Source organism: Monodon monoceros, unplaced genomic scaffold (genome assembly GCF_005190385.1).
Source record: "Monodon monoceros isolate NGI ecotype Baffin Bay Population unplaced genomic scaffold, NGI_Narwhal_1 Super_Scaffold_13, whole genome shotgun sequence".
Lineage (NCBI taxonomy): Eukaryota > Metazoa > Chordata > Mammalia > Artiodactyla > Monodontidae > Monodon > Monodon monoceros.
In genome coordinates this window covers 47,563,567-47,580,570 of record NW_021703769.1, presented here as the reverse complement: position 1 = coordinate 47,580,570, position 17,004 = coordinate 47,563,567, and the positions used below count along the sequence as shown (strand labels likewise).

Here is a 17,004-nt window from a genome sequence, read left to right as displayed (position 1 = left end):
ATATTATGAAACATTTCAAATATACGTTAGATTAAGAAAAATATCGTGAACGTCCATTTACCTACCACCCAGGTTTAGCAAATCCAAACATCTTTCCCCATTTACTTTAGATACGTATATGTGGTATCTCATCCTTTTCTCCAGAGAGAACCAATTCTCAGAATGCCACCACTTCCACATGCGTGCGTGTGTGCTTACACATGTGCAGCACCGCTACGGTGAGGGCTGCGTGAGACACCACTGCGGGCATCACCTGGCAGCATTTCATCCTCTAGGACACACCGCAGGGCCCAGGGCTGCTCCCCCAGGGCAGTGCCGCGAGCCCCGCCCTCTGCGGCCCGCACCATCTCCTCCTGCACTCACACCAGGATGCAGCCCCATGTGCCTCCCATGGTGAGCTGCCCTTCATGCTGCTGCCACGACGTTGTCTGCTCATACTCTTGGCCCATTTTCTAAAGGGCTGTCTTCTTCCCTCATTTGTAGGTGCCCTTTACACATTTGGATATTAACCATTTGTATCCAAGTCTGCGGTTTCTTTTTCAACCAATTTTGTTTGAAAAATTGTTTCACTGTTTTGTTTTACAGTGTTTTCTTGTTTCATTGCTACCACCCCAGAGTCAAAGAGAACCTGTTTCCTTTTTCTTTTTTTAAGGGAAAATCTGTTGCTATCCTTTAAATCTAAATAATTACTCAGTTGTGTTGGAGAAAGGCAACGCATTCCTAGGGGTCAAAACGCAAAAGGAACAAAGGGGTTGATACTGAGTGAAAACCTCCCTTACACCCCTGACTCTCAGCCACCCAGGTTCCAACCACTGGGAGAGAAGTCCTTTCACTGTTTATTTCCTTCTACAAACTTCAGAACACTTTTCATAGCTGGGTTTCTAATCACCTGGGATCTACTCTGGCATAGGAAAGGAAACAGGGTCAGCTTCCCCCACGGCTTAAGTTACCCAGTGCCCCTTCCGGACTGGTCCATCCCCACCACCCCCCGACTTTTACAGCCCCCTCTGTCCCATCTGGTTTGCAGTACACGTGGATCCCTCACCGGACTCACACTTTGTTCCACCTAAATGTTATTTACGCCCTGCGTCAATACTACATTTTGGTCTATGCATCCCTTCCAAAAATTCTACTGGAACTTTTATTTGAAACACAATGAATTTACAGGTGAACATGGGGAGAGCCGATGCTGTATACTATGGGAGCTGTCGGTGAATGGAGCGTGTAGCACTCCACTTATTTCAATGTTCTTTTATACTTGCAGGGAGCTTTTATGATCTTCTCTATAGAAGTCTTACACATCTTTTTTGTTGTTGTTAAGGTTATTGCTATTTTTAAATGTACTAGAAAAAGATTTCTTTTTCTTTTTCTAGCTACAGACAACCAGCAAAGTTATTCATTTTTGCGTGTGTGTCGTTTACCCAAATATTAAGCTAAACTCTCATCAAATCCAGGAGTTTGTGGATTCTCTTCAAGAAAAATCACCTATGAAAAGAGAGTAATTTCTTGCTTTCTAATCCACACCATCGCTTCTCTCTCGTCTCACAGAGCCGGCTCCAGGCTCGCTGGTCTCACGGCCAAGTCTCCACTTCTGATCCTTCACTGTTAGATGCTGTGTTGACTGTAGGCTTTTGGTAGAAACCTTTGATCAGGTTAAGTTATCTTATGTTCCTAGTTACCTTTCCTTTTTTAATAGGGTGTATTAGCAAATGCTTTCTCTTTACCAGTTGACATTTAATCTGAACTGGATTGAATTAAAAGAATATATTCTAATGTTAACTCACAGGTGGTTCTGATGGTGTAAACACTTCTTGACGGTGGGTCTTTTCTTTTCTAATCCCTCACTAGATTTGGTCTGTTCACATTTTTATGTGGGATTCGGGTGGCTGTGCTGTCAAGCGGGGGAAGTCAGAACTCATTCTCAGACTGTTCTTACACAGTCTTGGTAGCAAGGTCACTTCAGTCCCGTAAGATGAGCTACAGAGCATCTCTTTTCCTTCATCCTTTGTAGGTTCACAAGAACTTGCCTGTAAAACTGTCAGAATCTGGTTTTTCGAGATCTGTTCTTGGAGGGGGGAGAGTGGGTAGAGAGCTGATTTTTCTTTAACTGAAGTACAGTTGCTGTATATTATATAAGTTACAGGTATACAATACAGTCACAATTTTGAAAGGTTTTTAAAGTATAAACCTACTCCATTTATAGTTATTATAAAATATTGGCTATACTCCCCATGTTGTACAATAGACCCTTGTAGCTTATTTTATATCTAATAGTTTGTGCCTCTTAATCTCCTACCCCTCTCTTGCCCCTCCCCGCTTCCCTCTCCCCACTGGCAACCACTAGTGAATCTGCTTCTTTTTTGTTATATTCACTAGTTTGTTGTATTTTTTAGATTCCACATATAAGTGACATCATACAGTATTTTTCTTTCTCTGTCTGACTTATTTCACTTCGCACAGTACCTTCTAGGTTCACCCATGTTGTCGCAAATGGCAAAATTTCATTCTTTTTTATGGCTGAGTAGTATTCCATCATATACATATATATAAATATATATGCGATATATATATCCCATCTTCTTTTATCCATTCATCTGTCGATGGACATTTAGGTTGTTTCCATGTCTTGGCTGTTATAAATAGTGCTGCTATGAACACTGGGGTGCATGTATATTCCTGAATTAGTGGTTTTGTTTTTTTCAGATATATACTCAGGAGTAGGAGTGCTGGGTCATACGGTAGTTCTATTTTTAGTTTTTTTGAGGAACCTCCACACTGTTCTGTTTTCCACAGTGGCTGCACTAATTTACATTCCCACCAACAGTGTATGAAGGTTTCCTTTGGCAGAGAGCTGATTTTTAATTGCTATTTCAATTTCAATGATGATTCCAGAACCAGCTTTTGGGTTTGTGATCCAATCTATATAATTAATTTTCATTATTCCTTCCTCCAACTTCCATTGGTTTATACTGTTCTAACTTCTTGACATGAACACTCCATGATCATGGATTTATCAGTTTCTCCTGGAAATCTGTTGAGATCAGAATTGTTACATCTTTCTGATAAAGTGCCTACTATTTTTTCCTTTATTATAAAGTGATCTTTTTTTTTTTTTTTTTTTTTTTTGCGGTACGCAGGTCCCTCACTATTGTGGCCTCTCCCGTTGTGGAGCACAGGCTCCGGACGCGCAGGCTCAGCAGCCGTGGCTCACGGGCCCAGCTGCTCCGCAGCATGTGGGATCTTCCCGGATCGGGGCACGAACCCGTGTCCCCTGCATCGGCAGGCGGACTCTCAACCACTGCGTCACCAGGGAAGCCCCTAAAGTGATCCTCTTTATCCCTAATAATGACCTTTTTTTCCCACTTCATTCTGACTGTATGTCTGAATACACTGCCATGTGTAAAATAGACAGCTAGTGGGAGCCTGCTGCACAGCACAGGGAGCTCAGCTCGGTGCTCTGTGATGACCTAGATGGATGGGATGGGGGGGGATATATGTATACATAGAGCTGATTCACTTTGTTGTACAGCAGAAACTAACACAACATTGTAAGGCAATTATACTCCAGTTTAAAAAAAAAAGTTATGCCAATTTTGGGGGGGTTAATATTGGCCTAGAATCATTTTCTGTTCTCCACATGCAACCTTTCTGGGTCCGTATGTTCTAAGTGGAGCTCTTAAAAACAGCATATAGCTGGATTTTATTTTCAGACCAGCATGGCAATTTGTTTTCTTAACTGGTACGGTTAGTCCACCAACATCTACTGTGATTGCCTATGTATCTGGACTCATTTATACCCTTATTTTGTTACTCCTATTTACAATACTTTTTCTTTGCTTATTCCCCCTTTATTTATTTATTTATTTGCATTCCACTGGACATCTTTTCCTCTGTGTTTGAAAGTTACTCTTCTGTTCTTGTGTGTGTCTGTGTGCAAGCGCTCTTTTAAAAAACTGTAATTAATGGGCTTCCCTGGTGGCGCAGTGGTTGAGAATCTGCCTGCCAACGCAGGGGACACGGGTTCGAGCCCCGGTCCGGGAAGATCCCACATGCCGCGGAGCAACTAGGCCCGTGAGCCACAAGTACTGAGCCTGCGCGTCTGGAGCCTGTGCTCTGCAACAAGAGAGGCCACAATAGTGAGAGGCCCACGCACCGCGATGAAGAGTGGTCCCCACTTGCCGCAACTAGAGAGAGCCCTCGCACAGAAACAAAGGCCCAACATAGCCATAAATAAATAAATAAAAATTAAAAAAAAAAAACCTGTAATTAAAATGTCTTTTCCCCTTACATTCTCCTAACATATACACCTGACACTTCCCAGGAGCCTTGGTGCTCCACCCGCTTCTCCCTCACACATACCTGGGCGACCTGCGGGTGCCTGGAGTTCCAGACACTCGTGTTAAATTACCCAAATGGTTCCCAATCTGTTGCTGGCCACTGCTTCGTGCACCTCACGCCTTTTGAGTCTCCCCAAAGCACATCCTCGACTCCTTGCTTCAGCAACAATCTCCTCTTGATAAACATCCACAGTCCTCACAGCCCTGGAAGGATTTCTTTCCTTCACCCTCGCTCTGCATGAATGGATTAACTGGGTCCAGAGTTCCGTGCTGACAGTTATTTTCTCTCACCACTTTGAAGATATTATTTTATGTGTCTTCTGGCTTTTTTGGTTGGCAGCCGTGGCAGGGTGTGTGCTTACTATGGAAAAACATGTTGTGGGGCTGTCATTCCTTTGTAATACCTTTTAAAAATACCTCCTCGCTTTTAAGATCCATCTTTGGGGTTCCAAGCCTTTACCAATGCCTTTAGATGTGTTATTTATTTTTATTTTCTGAGGCTCACTGTGCTTTCTCATATTTTTCACCAGTTCTGGAAAGCCCTTGGCCACTTAGTTCTTTGGAGATTTCCTTGCTCCTGTTTCTTTGTGGTAGAAGTCCTAACTAGACCTCAATCTCTCTGTGCTACCACTCGGACATACGCTCCACTTCGCCAACTGTCTCTTCAGCTGAATCTAACCAGTTCTATAATCAGTCCTTTGAGTTATTCTATTTTTTTTCAAGTTCGCCTTGTTTTTTCCCTGGTGTTATTTTTTCCCATTAATGTTTTCCACTACCTACTTTTATACCTCTGACAGTGACTCTGGCAGGAATTTATTAAGCTGCAACCCTGTCTGGGCTGAATTTCAGGCTTGTCTCTAAAGAGCTATTTTATCTTTGCTTCAACGAAGCCTTCAGAGAAGGCGGCAGGTAGGGACACATTTTTAGATGCAGCAGCTCCTGTTAAATATTCCCAGGAGACTCTGCCTCCCCCGCCTCAGGACAAAACAGATAAGCTCCCATGCCATCTCCCCTGGCCACTAGTCTGTCCCTTCAGTGCAGGTTTTACATTGGAGTGTGAGTTGGGTTCCCACTCCCCACACCCAGCTCCCACCTGGACATAAAAACCAATGACCCAAGACCCAGACTTTGGAGGACTACGCGACACCCACACTGCAGGGTCAGCTTACCTCTGGACCCAGACAGTCCCTGCCCTTGGCTTATGGGATTCGGTAATCTCTTTTACTACCTTGTAAACTCAGCTATGCTTTTTAGAGAACGCTTATTAGCTCCATCTAACATTTCTAAATGTTTATGGAGAAGAGAGTTTTCAGGTCATCTCATCTAAAATTTTAAGTGTGACCTCTAATTCTTCTTTCTTTTTCTTTTCTTTTTTTTTTTTTTAACCTAAAACTAAGAGAAAATCTTGTAACTAAAAGATATAGTATTCGGAAATAATTTATTTCATGTTTTAAGAGGATGGAAATAACTGACTTCCTACTTCAAAGAAACAGTGCTATTCATTTTAAAGAAAGATAAAACACTAAAAATAGAAATGTATTCTATTCTCAGCCTTGGCTTTTTCACCGGCCATTTCAGATTCAATTTCTTTGCTAAGGAAAAAAAACAAAGCATTGACATGCTTTTGTGTTTCTCCAATATAACAGTCTTTGGAAAAGTAGGTACTTGAATGGACCTAAATCTTCTGAGCACTTACGAGGAGCCTACAGGGCTCACTACACGCCCCTGAGGTAGGGGTCAGGAATCCTGAGTCCTCAAAACGCCCGCGAGCAGTTCAGATGTGCAGAGTTCTTCCTGCAGTGGACACGAAGCTCCCAGGAAGCAGGATCAGTGGTCTCCCCACCGTGTCCAATCAAACCTGGGCACATCCACGCTCCAAGCGTCTGTGTAGGCTCCACTAAATACCAATCAGGCAGGGGCCACTCATTTACACGGTCACATGGTTATGAGAACCACCTTGAAACAGAAAAGCACAGGCATCCTGGTGGAGGAAGAGAACACACACTGTGGGGTCTCACACGCTTTGGGAAAGAGTTATTTTCTTCTTGGTTTTTCGGCTTTTACACTATTGCAAATGGGATCTCTCTTAAGTTTCATTTTCTGTTTGTTGCTGGTAATACTGACATGTAATTGATTTCTGTAGGGTGGTTCCCCCCAACCCACAGCAACCTTGCCTAATTCTACTAACTTTCTACTAGTAGTAATTCTACTACTTTCTTCCCAATCTTTCTATCTTCCGCTTCACTTCTCTTGAATTTCTGCACAGGGCAGGACCGCCAACACCGTGCTCAAGAGAAGGCGTGTCAGCTGGCAGCCTGTTCTTCCTGATCTCAAAGCAAAACTTCTGGGTGTCTTGCTATGCAGTGCGATGTTCGCTGTAGACTTTCCTGCAGGTGTCCCTTCATCAGGTTCTTGGTTCTCTTCTTAGCTTAGTGTTAAGTTATATGTTCCCAGAAATTCACTGATGTTATTAAAACTTGCAAAATTATCACCATGTTGAGATGAAAAAAGAAGGCTTATACATACAATGTGTGGTAGAGCCCCCTCCTCTGGTGGTTAATAAACACCTATGACACTGCTTTGTTTTTATTTATTAGCACAAGTTGTTCATGATAACCACTCATCTTTTTAACGTCACCACATCTGTAGTGAAGTCCCATTTTACACTCTTGATATTATTTGTGCCTTTTTCTTGACCAATTTTGCTTGATATTTGTCAACATTATTCATCTTTTGTAAGAATGAACTTCTCCACTGTATATTTACTTGTTTTGTTTCATTAATCCCTTCTCATTGTCACTTCCTTCTGAGTGGTTTATTTTGACTTTGTTACTTCTGGAGACAGATGCTTACTTAGCTCATTAATTTTCATCTTCTTTCTTAATATATGTATTTAAAGTTATCAATTTCCCTATAAATATTTTAGCTACATCCTACAAGTTTTGATGTGTAGTATCTTCATCATTCATTTCAAAATATTTTCTATTTTCCTTCTTTTTATGACCTACAAATACATGCTAGAAGTGTTTTATTTTAATATACACATACATGGAGATTCTCTATTTATCTTTTTATTCATATTTCTAGTTTAACTGACCTCTGGTTGGACTACCTGCTCTACATAATTTCAATCCTTTCATTTGTTGAGACTGACTTTAAGGCCCTGGATACAGCCAATCTTTGAAAATTCTGAAGTCAAATAGGTATTAGCTGGCTACAGTGTTTTGTTTTATTTATACAGTCATAGATCACATTCCTAATTTTGTTCAAAGTTCTAATCCTTAGTGATTTTTTGTCTGCTTAGCTGTCAATTACTGAGAGGATATTGTAAAATTCTCTACTATGCTTATAGATTTGACCATTTCCTGTAGTTCTGTCAATTTTTGTTTTATATATTCTTTCATTTTCACCCTGTCTCTTGTAAACAAGAGTTGGATTTTTAAAATCCAGTAAGATATCTTTATGTTTTAACTGGAGTATTTAGTCAATTTACAATTAAAAAAAAATTTTTTTCTTTTTTAAATTTATTTGGTTGCACCGGGTCTTAGTTGCGGCAGGTGGGATCCTTAGTTGCGGCCTGCGAACTCTTAGTTGCAAGCATGTATGTGGGATCTAGTTCCCTGACCAGGGATTGAACCCGAGCCCCCTGCATTGGGAGCATGGATTCTTAACCACTGCGCCACCAGGGAAGTCCCCGATTTACATTTTAAATGCTGATATAGTTGAGTTTAACTCTATAATCTTATTTTGTGTTATTTCCCCACCTGTCCTGGAGTTCTTTTTGTCTCCTTTCTTATCTCTTTTTGGATTGTTTTTAAATCACTCCATTTCTTCCCCTCTACTATTGCAGAATACAGTTTCTATTCTTTAGTGACAACCTTTAAAACACAATAATATGTGAGGTTCACAAAGTTCAAAATTAAACAAAACTTTACTCCCTCCGCTAATTCTAACACCCCCCTAACTTAGGTGTTATTAACCATATCCTTTTTCCAGTGCCCCCCCCGACATTATTACTATTATTTCACATTTGTTTAGAGTTGTCCAAATGTTCCCACCTTCTTCATTCTTCTTTCCATTTGGCACTATTTTCCTTCCAAGAACATCCTGGAGAGCTTCCTTTAGCCAAGATGTCACTAATTAACGGTCTTGGTTTTTGCCTTAAAAGTTACCTTCATTTCACCCTCACTCTGGAATTTTTTCCTTTGGTTGCTGTATCACTACACTTTCTACATGTGGGTGTTTTTCCCTTGTTTGGATGGGTGTCTTCTCCATTCTGTACAATTCTCAGTCATTATTTCGTCCAACACGGGCTCTGGCACACCACCTCTTCTCCCTGATTCTCAGTTGGTCTTACAAGTTACTTACAAGTCCTATTTTGTTCTAAAGTGAAATCTGTACGTTCTGCTCTATCTTCCAGTTCAATCACACACTTCAATCTGTTGGGTTTTTAACTATAGTGGTTGAGCTGCCCATGGCTAGAAACTGCACCTGATTCCTTTATCAAATGTGTTAGGTCACTTAACAGTTTCCTTTCTTTGTAGGTATTTTCCACCTTGTCTATTACTTTAAGCAGAGTAAGAAGTGCTTTTAAACACTGTGTCAACCACTCACTGTCTCTGTTTTCACAGAGCTCCTGCTGGTCCTCATTCACTGAACGCCTGGCATTCTGTGTTTGGTTATTCTCAACCAGGGATGCTTGATTGCCTTGAAAATTACACGTGGGGATTCTCTGAGCCGAGGATAAAGGCGCAGTCCTTCAAAGACCTGCTTGCTTGTGGACCGGCCGTGGGGCACTCTCTACAAAGAATCAGAATTGGCTGGAAAATGTCCTACCACTGAGGTCACAGGATCTGCACGAAGGACAACATCTCAGGAGGGGACGGGCTTACTTCTGACTCACCTTCACCCTGGAGGTGCAGGAGTCCTCGGTGGGCACAGCTTCCATCATCCTGCCCACCTTGGTCTCTGCCCCTGCGCCCAGAGGTGCCATCAGAACTCACAGTTTGCCCAGTTCACCGAACGCCCTCAGGACTGTGCTCACCATCCAGGGTTATTCTTTGCACTGAGACTCTGGTCTCCTCACTACCTTCCTCAGGATCTTCCAAGCCATTCAGTGCTTTCCACAGGTGTTGTTTTTCATCTGTTCTGTAGCACTTGCCCCACCCGAGTGAGAAGACTGGTCCAGCCCACCAGTCCACCCTGTCACCGGAACACAGCCCGCCCTTACTTCTTCAAGCTACTGACATTTGGCACTGCTGCCACTCGTGGCCAAACCAAACCCCAGCCAGGCAAGCTCTTAAAAGGAAAAAGGTCATCCCTGCGATGTGACAGGAGGGCTGTTGGGTAGGGTGACTCCCAGATCCAAGCCTGGATGCACATCTGTCCCAGGAGGAGGGGAGCCTGCCCAGTGCCCTTGCCTCCTGGCCCTGGGCTCTGCGCAGGGTCCCGGCAGGTGAGCAGAGGCTCAGGCGGAGTGACCTCTGGTACCCAACGGCCGGCTCCTTTGTTTTGAAGAAATCCACTTAACACTCCAACAGTCACTACTTCTACCTTGTTGGAACCGGGGTGAGGTGGGGGGGTCTGATGAAGAATCTCCCCGCAGATCAAAGCTCTGTGAGCCCTCCCTCATGTACTGCGAGGGGCTGCCTTTCTGCTTGGACAGCATCTGCTCACCAGCAGTAAAACCTGACCCTTTTCCGCAAGCCCCATGCAAAGGCTCCTCTTTGATGAACCATCTCCAGGACATGGGGAGGGCAGCACGAGGGGGTGCTTCTTATCAGTAGCAGTGGTAACTCAACTTCACCCTGGTTCCTTGTTGAAGTCATGTTCCAAGATCCTAGGCTGCTGGTGGGAGTACAAATGAGGACCAGCGCTCTGGGGAGTCCGCACTGTTGTCCACAGCTGAGCATATGCCTCCCGTGGCTGCAGCCCCACCCCTGGGAACAGACCCAGTGGAAAAGTGGACACGCGGTCGCCAGAGTCAGGGGCAAGACTGTATTTTACAGTATCATGTAATTTAGAGTACATCAAAACAGAAGCCCCAAAGTGGAAACTATCCAAGTGCCCCGCACAGTGATGTGCAGAGTATGTACAACAGGGGGATGAACTACAATAGCCCAAGACCACGGATGGACCTCATGCTCACACGTAACGTCGAATGGGAAGCCACGATGAGCACAGGCCGTGTGTCCACTTGCCCCGAGTTCACGCGCAGGCGGGAGGGACCTGTGAGCTACAGGTCAGGGGTGTGGTTACCCCCGGGCACGGGCAGCAACCCGAGGGGCACGAAATGAGCTGCTGGGGGACAATGTTTCTTGTTTGGCTGGTCACATGGTGCGCTGCTCCGTGAGCTGTAGACGGGACAGTGCATTTTTCTATATTTGTTCTACTTTAGTAAAGAGTTAAAATATGTATATACACACATGCCAACTTTGGTAGGAAAATGAATCCACACAGCTCTCAAAGGAGGAGCATCTCTGATGCCAGGCGGGTCTGTCACGGCACATACACTCCTGCCACCCCCAGGCCCCTCATGTGCGCTCACCACGGAGCTCCCAAGAGAGGGGAAGTGGGGACCAAGGTCACGGTGGGCACCGCCTCCCGCCTCCAAGCCCCACAGACCTCACTGTCCCTGCGGCTTCCAAAACCAGACTGTTCAGAACAAACCTCAGGGCTTCCCTCTGAGGTTGGAGGCAACAACACAGGCTGCAGTGGCCGGCTCGGCCGTGGCTAAAGCCCCGTCCATGCCCCTAACGACATGTCACTAACGAGGCCGCTGTTGACGGTGTCGTCACCGCTCACTCTTGCGCACTGACCCCTTCCCCGAGTCACTGCAGTTACTACGAAATTCCCCAACTACGATGATCTAGAACTCACCAAGAAATGCAAACGTGTTCAACAGAAATAAAGCTGCATCTAATTCCTATGCAGGATGAGCCTTAATTAAAAAGGAAATCGTTTTGCTACAGCTGAGTTGTACATTTTAACCACTGAATGAAAAGTTCCAATAGAACATACTGCCTGGGCTGAGGGCCAGAACCCGGTCTCTCACGGTTCTGCGTGAAATGCGTAGGCCAGATCCTCCCGTCAGGAGGGGCCAGGAATCTATGATCTACTTTTCCGTTTCTTTGCCTAAAAGCAAAGGCAGGCAGAGAGGAGGCAACGAGGGATGTGGGCTCGGCCTGGAAGGGGCTGCGACCAGCCAGCCCGCCTGTCTCCAGTATCCCACACCTGCCCAGCGTCCACGCCCGGTCCTCGAAGAAACGCCATCTGGGAGGCAGGAGGTTCACCTCATCCAGCCCTCTCAGTCCAACAAAGTCTGACTAAAAGAAGGGAGAATGGAATGCCAACTACCGGAAAAGAATTTCCCCTCCTACCACGAAGGAGCACTCTTGCTCACGAAACACAAAACCCACCTCTTTTCAGAGGCAGTGCACTGTTCAAACCAAAAATAACGTTTTGTTTCCTGGTGAGGGCGTCGTCACCGATACGCTCGGCTGCTCTGCAAACCCATCTAGCTCATCAGCTCCGCCGGGAAATAAAGGATGCTCACTGCGAATTCTCCTCCTGGAACCAGCGCAGGCACCTGGGAAGGGCCCGGTCTGGTGAGGCCCCCGCGTGGGTGACGGACAGCGGAGAACAGACAGCGCTGAGACCAATCTAACCGGCCTGCAGGTGCAGGGCACCTGGGAGAGAGCGAACGCCCAAGCCTTCTGCCAAGGGTCACTTCAGAGCGTTGGCTTCTGCTGGCGGAGCAGGATGGGCCACATGTGGCAGCACCGCCGTGAGTGTAATGGTCAGTCTCCCAACTAGAGCCAGGCTGGGGGGAATCCAAAAGTCACTTGGCTTTGGAATATGTTTTTTGTGTTTATAGTTGATGCTCTAGGAATCCAGGCTACTTGAGGCTAAATGATAATGTACTCATAGAACACAGGCACTAGAAAATCACCTGTTAGCTCGGCAAGGATGGGCACCTACTGTGTGCCACTGTCCAGACACTAGGGACACCTCGGGGAAACAGGGCGGCCACATCCCTGCACTGGGAGAGCTTACAATCCAGTGTCAGAAATGACAAAGTCAGTCACATATGTGACACATCAGGTGGTGATAATGAAAACAAAGCCATGCAGAGAAGTGGGACTGGGGTCACCGGGCCTGTCACTTTAAATAGGGTGGTCAGGGAGGTCACAATGCACAGACCTGAGGATGGTGGGGGAGCAAGCCACGTGGCCGTCTGGGAAAAAGCTCCCCAGGGAAAGCAAGAGCATGTGCAAAGGCCCTGCGGCAGAAGGGCCTGCCCGGGAAACAGAGGGAGGCTAGTGTGACCAGAGCAGGGGGTGGGGGTGGCAGCAGTGAAGCCTGAGGGAAAAGTGGGGCCTTGGAGGCCACTGGAAAGACTCTGGCCAAGGAGGGTCCTGAACACAGGGTGGCACAATCTGCTCTGGGAACAGACCAGAAGGCAGGGGTGAGGGCAAAAGCAGGCAGACCACTTCAGACCTAGTGAAATAACCCGGGGGATGAGGGGTCTGCACCAGGCTGGCACCAGGGGATGCGGTGAGAGTGGACGGAGCTGACAGGTTTGCCGTCGTAAAGGATACAAGTGTGAGAAGGCATGGAGTGAAGGATAAACCACGATGTGTGGCCTGAAAGATGGAGCCAACTGGCTTGGTTTCATACTACACGAGGAGGAAACTGAAGCCAAGGGAGGAGAACAGTCACATCCAAGGTCACACCACTTACTCTAGGGACTAGAACCCAGACCAGTGCTCCCCCCGCTGCCCCAAGCTGCAGCCAGTGGGGGACGCCGGTGACTACACAGGTCACATGTGGACGCCCTCCAGCTCCTCTTTGCTCTCAGATGCTGGAGTAGACAGTGTCCCTCGGGGACCACCGGCACCCAAGCACGTACTGTGAGCGAGGCTGGGAGGAGAGCACAGCCCCTGCCCGGGGAAGACAACCACAGTCCACGGCTGCCACCCGAGAAAGCAGAACTGGTGTGCCCAGAAATTCCCACTTTCCCCAAGAGAACCCCCAAATCTAGATTTTAACAACAACAACTTCTCCAATTTTAAACGGTGGCTTAGTTGTTTAGCAGCCCGGGCCTGAACAAACCTCACGTGCCAGCCAAGTTCCATCCACGCAGGGCTCCAGCTGGGAACCAGTCTCAAGACAGCCTGAAACACACCTGGCTCACTCACACCTCAACCAGGTCAGGGCACAGAATTAAAGCTTTGGGTCTAAGATGGTCTCTATTCCAACTCTGGAGCCAGCAGATGACATCCACTATCACTATAAACAGCGGATCACTTCCGGCACAACCTTAGGGGTCTCCTGTCTGACCAACAAGAAAGTAGCTGTCTATCACTCTGGGCTCTTTGTTAACTGGTTTGACGTTACTCTACACAATGTACTAAGATGAGGCCACTAGTACAGCCAAGAATTCAGAAATTCTCCCCAAATACTATCCAGTGATCCTTTCCAAGTTCTGTGGAATATAACAAAGCCCTGCAAAGAGCCAGGAAGCAACTGCTGTCCGCCAAACAGGAAAATGCCTGCACCCTGGCCCGTGTAAGGGTAGGAGACCGGCAGCTGTTCCAGCCTTGCCAAAATAATCCAACGTAGAAATTACACAACTTTCTTTATAAATTAAAGTTGCCCTGCGTTGCTAGGCATGTGGGAGATGCATGTCATTTACAGCTCTTAAAGGAAACACGCTACATGTGTCTGGCCTCCAGTCGTGGGAGTCGGCCTGCCTGTTTCAGGAGACTCAACGGAACTTGTGTGCCTAAGGAAACAGCCTCCTAGGAAGTCCCCAGGTTAATCTTCCATAATGCTAAGTGGCCCTCTTGCCCAGGCTTTCTCACTTAGAATTAAATATTTACTTTCCCTACAAGCCATATGTCTTCTGCCCAATACCTATCTTCCGTGTCTGTTACATTTGACCACTTTGATGCCCTTGGTGTTAGGTAAGAAGCTCTCCAGGGCGGGACCACTGTCTGTGCTGCGCCCCTGCTCCCCCGCCTTCTTTCCCTTAACATGCAGTTTATAATGCACACCAAGAGTCAGGAACAACTGCTTTCTAAAGGTGACATCTTATTAGGTGGAAGCGCATGAACTGCCACTAATTTAATTTTATTTAACTTTAATTAAGTTGAAATACCTCCGTGTGGCTACCGTACTGGACAACACAGTTCTAGATGGAGTGTCTTCAGACACGAACGAGGTTCGTTTGTGGTGTCTGAAGGCCTGGCACACAGGAGAAGCTTGACAAAGACATGAAGTGAAAGCCCTGTCTTGGTACTGCCACATCCCACACTGAATCCCCGCCTTCGTTTCCATCTTCCAATTCCAGGTGCTTCCTGGGGTACTTACTGTCCCAAGGAGTGTGGAATTATACGGCCTGTAGGTGTCGGTGAACATTCAGAAGGCCGTGCCCACATCGCCCAGCAGCTGGGCAACAGGAACTGACCTGCTGGGCCTCTACGTTCTCATCCACAGGATGGGAACAACCACATCTACGCTACGGAAACTGGCTGCTGTGAGGCCAAAATGTACACCAAAGCTGTGAATCTGACTCTAAACAGTAAACCTTAAAAATCAAGTTGGGCTGAGCTTCGGTTGTCCAATGAGATAGCTGGAGAAAATTTAACAGGTGTGTTGGTCTACCTCATTTCATCTGCAATTATTGTGTTACGGGCCAGGCCTTAACCATCGCCGGGCCAGAACGTACAGATGGACAGCAGTGTCTCCACCATCATCATTCTCACTGACCATATTTTTTCTCCCAAAACAAGATTTTAGCACAGAAAAATCTGGATTCTCGAAAGAACGGTTGACTCCCTGCCTATACGTCACTCACCTCCTCGTTAAAACTCCTTGGAATAAAAGAACAAGTAAGAAAAGTCTGGGGTCCTGACATTTTTAAAAGGTGTCCCTGCTACATAACCAGGATGCCAATCAAATGGTTTGCATTCAGCCACTTACATGGAATTTGGTGCTGTATCATCACTACAGCCTACTGACTTAGGGCTCGTTTCAGCAAAGAGCATAATTGCTCAAATGTGACTCAGTGGCTTGGGATTTATTTAAAATTCTCCCATCACCAAAAACTATTCATGCACCAAGGGACCAAACTAACTTCTTAATCTCTGTAGAGATGTTCAGAGGCCGACTCCTAACTGTGAAAGTGAAGAGTTCTGATCCAGCACAGTGCCTGCGGCTCGACTCCCTGGCGGCTGTTTCCAGTCCCCGAGACACCTTTCTCTCCCTGTCCGGCCACCCACCCCGCCACCCTGCAGCTCAACGGGTCCAGAAGCCCTGAACGTGCAAGCCCTGCTCCGCCTCCTGCCTCCAGCTTTCCTCCTTCGCTTCATCAGAGAGGGAAGTGGCATCTCCAGGCCCTCAGAACCGGAAGCTTCTTTCTGGAAGGAAAACAAGTTGGCAGCCCACAGTGGGCCTGACCTTTGGAGAGTTCATAAAGGAACAGAGACGTCACCACAGCCTGCTGCGGGATCACAGAGCCTTCTCTGGGGTTGGATCAGGGGGAAGTCAGGACAGCCAAGCACAGAGGAAAGCGTAGGGGGAGGCAGAGTGCTTCCCAGCCCCGCGGGAACAGCCAAAGCTCTGAAGAGACCTCCTCCCCAAAGTCCAGAAAACGCCACGCAAACGCCCCCGCTCTGAAGGTTCCAGCACACCAGGCAAACAGTGACCCGCGAGGCTCCCAAGAGCCTGCAAAGTTTCATTTTCTAGATGCTTCCTAGACTCTGCTGACCTCCGACCTCCAGGAGTTATTGCCAAACTTCCTTCTGCCGGCACAAGGTCCCAGGGTTTCCCAGCACTTACCTGGGAGGCTGCCCGACCCTACAGTGAGTGGGTGGTTCTATCTCCAGGCTACAGATAAGGAAACCCGGGTTCAGAGAGGTTAAGCAACCTGAGCAGAGGGTCTGCAGCGTGGCAGGGGTGGGATCCAGACGACAGGACATGGCAAGGCTGCGTCCGCAGCGGGTGGGCCAGAGCCAAACCCAGACCCCACCTCCCTCCCGGCCCGAACACCCTAGAAACTCATGCAAAAACAGTAACAGTCAACACCTGTGGACTACTCCCTACACGTGCTGGGTCTTCACGGTTCTCTCTCCGGCAGCCCGGCTGTTCCGACGTGGAAGCGGACCCCAGAGTGAAACAGCCTGGCCGAGTCCCCACGGTGCCGGCTTTCGGAAGCCCACCCCTTAGCCATGACACCACCCGAGCTACCATTTGTGATCTGCAATGTGGGGAGGGTTCCCCGAGGCTTCCCAGATGCTGCCCGGGAAGCGCGGACCCCAGCCCGCCCTCCCCTGCCCGGCGCCAGGCCGGGAGCCCGGGACCCGGGGCGGGAGCCAGGCGGGGTGCCAGCGCGCTTGACGGCCGGGCCGGAGGTGCCACTTCCGCCGGGCCTGGCACCGCCGGCCCATTCATCGTCCCCCCGCCGGGCGCCCTCGCACCGGGTCCGCGCGGCAGGCCGGGCAAACAGCGCCCCCGGCCCCGCCGCCAGGGGGAGCAGGGAGCCGCCTCCCGCGCTCCGGGAAGTTGCCACCGCGGCCACCGGGCGTCCGGACCCGGACGGTCCGGGTCTCCGCACGGCGGGCCCCGCGGCCCCGAGCCCGGCCCGCCCCGTCGGCGCCGCCCG

General features: G+C 47.7%; 1 protein-coding gene across 1 annotated transcript in view; it reads right to left on the bottom strand.

Moving 5' to 3' along the window:
- The window catches only part of RRBP1 (ribosome binding protein 1), a 59,153-nt gene that overhangs the window by 40,934 nt on the left and 1,215 nt on the right, over positions 1–17,004 (bottom strand). The gene's annotated exons all lie outside the window — the stretch shown is intronic.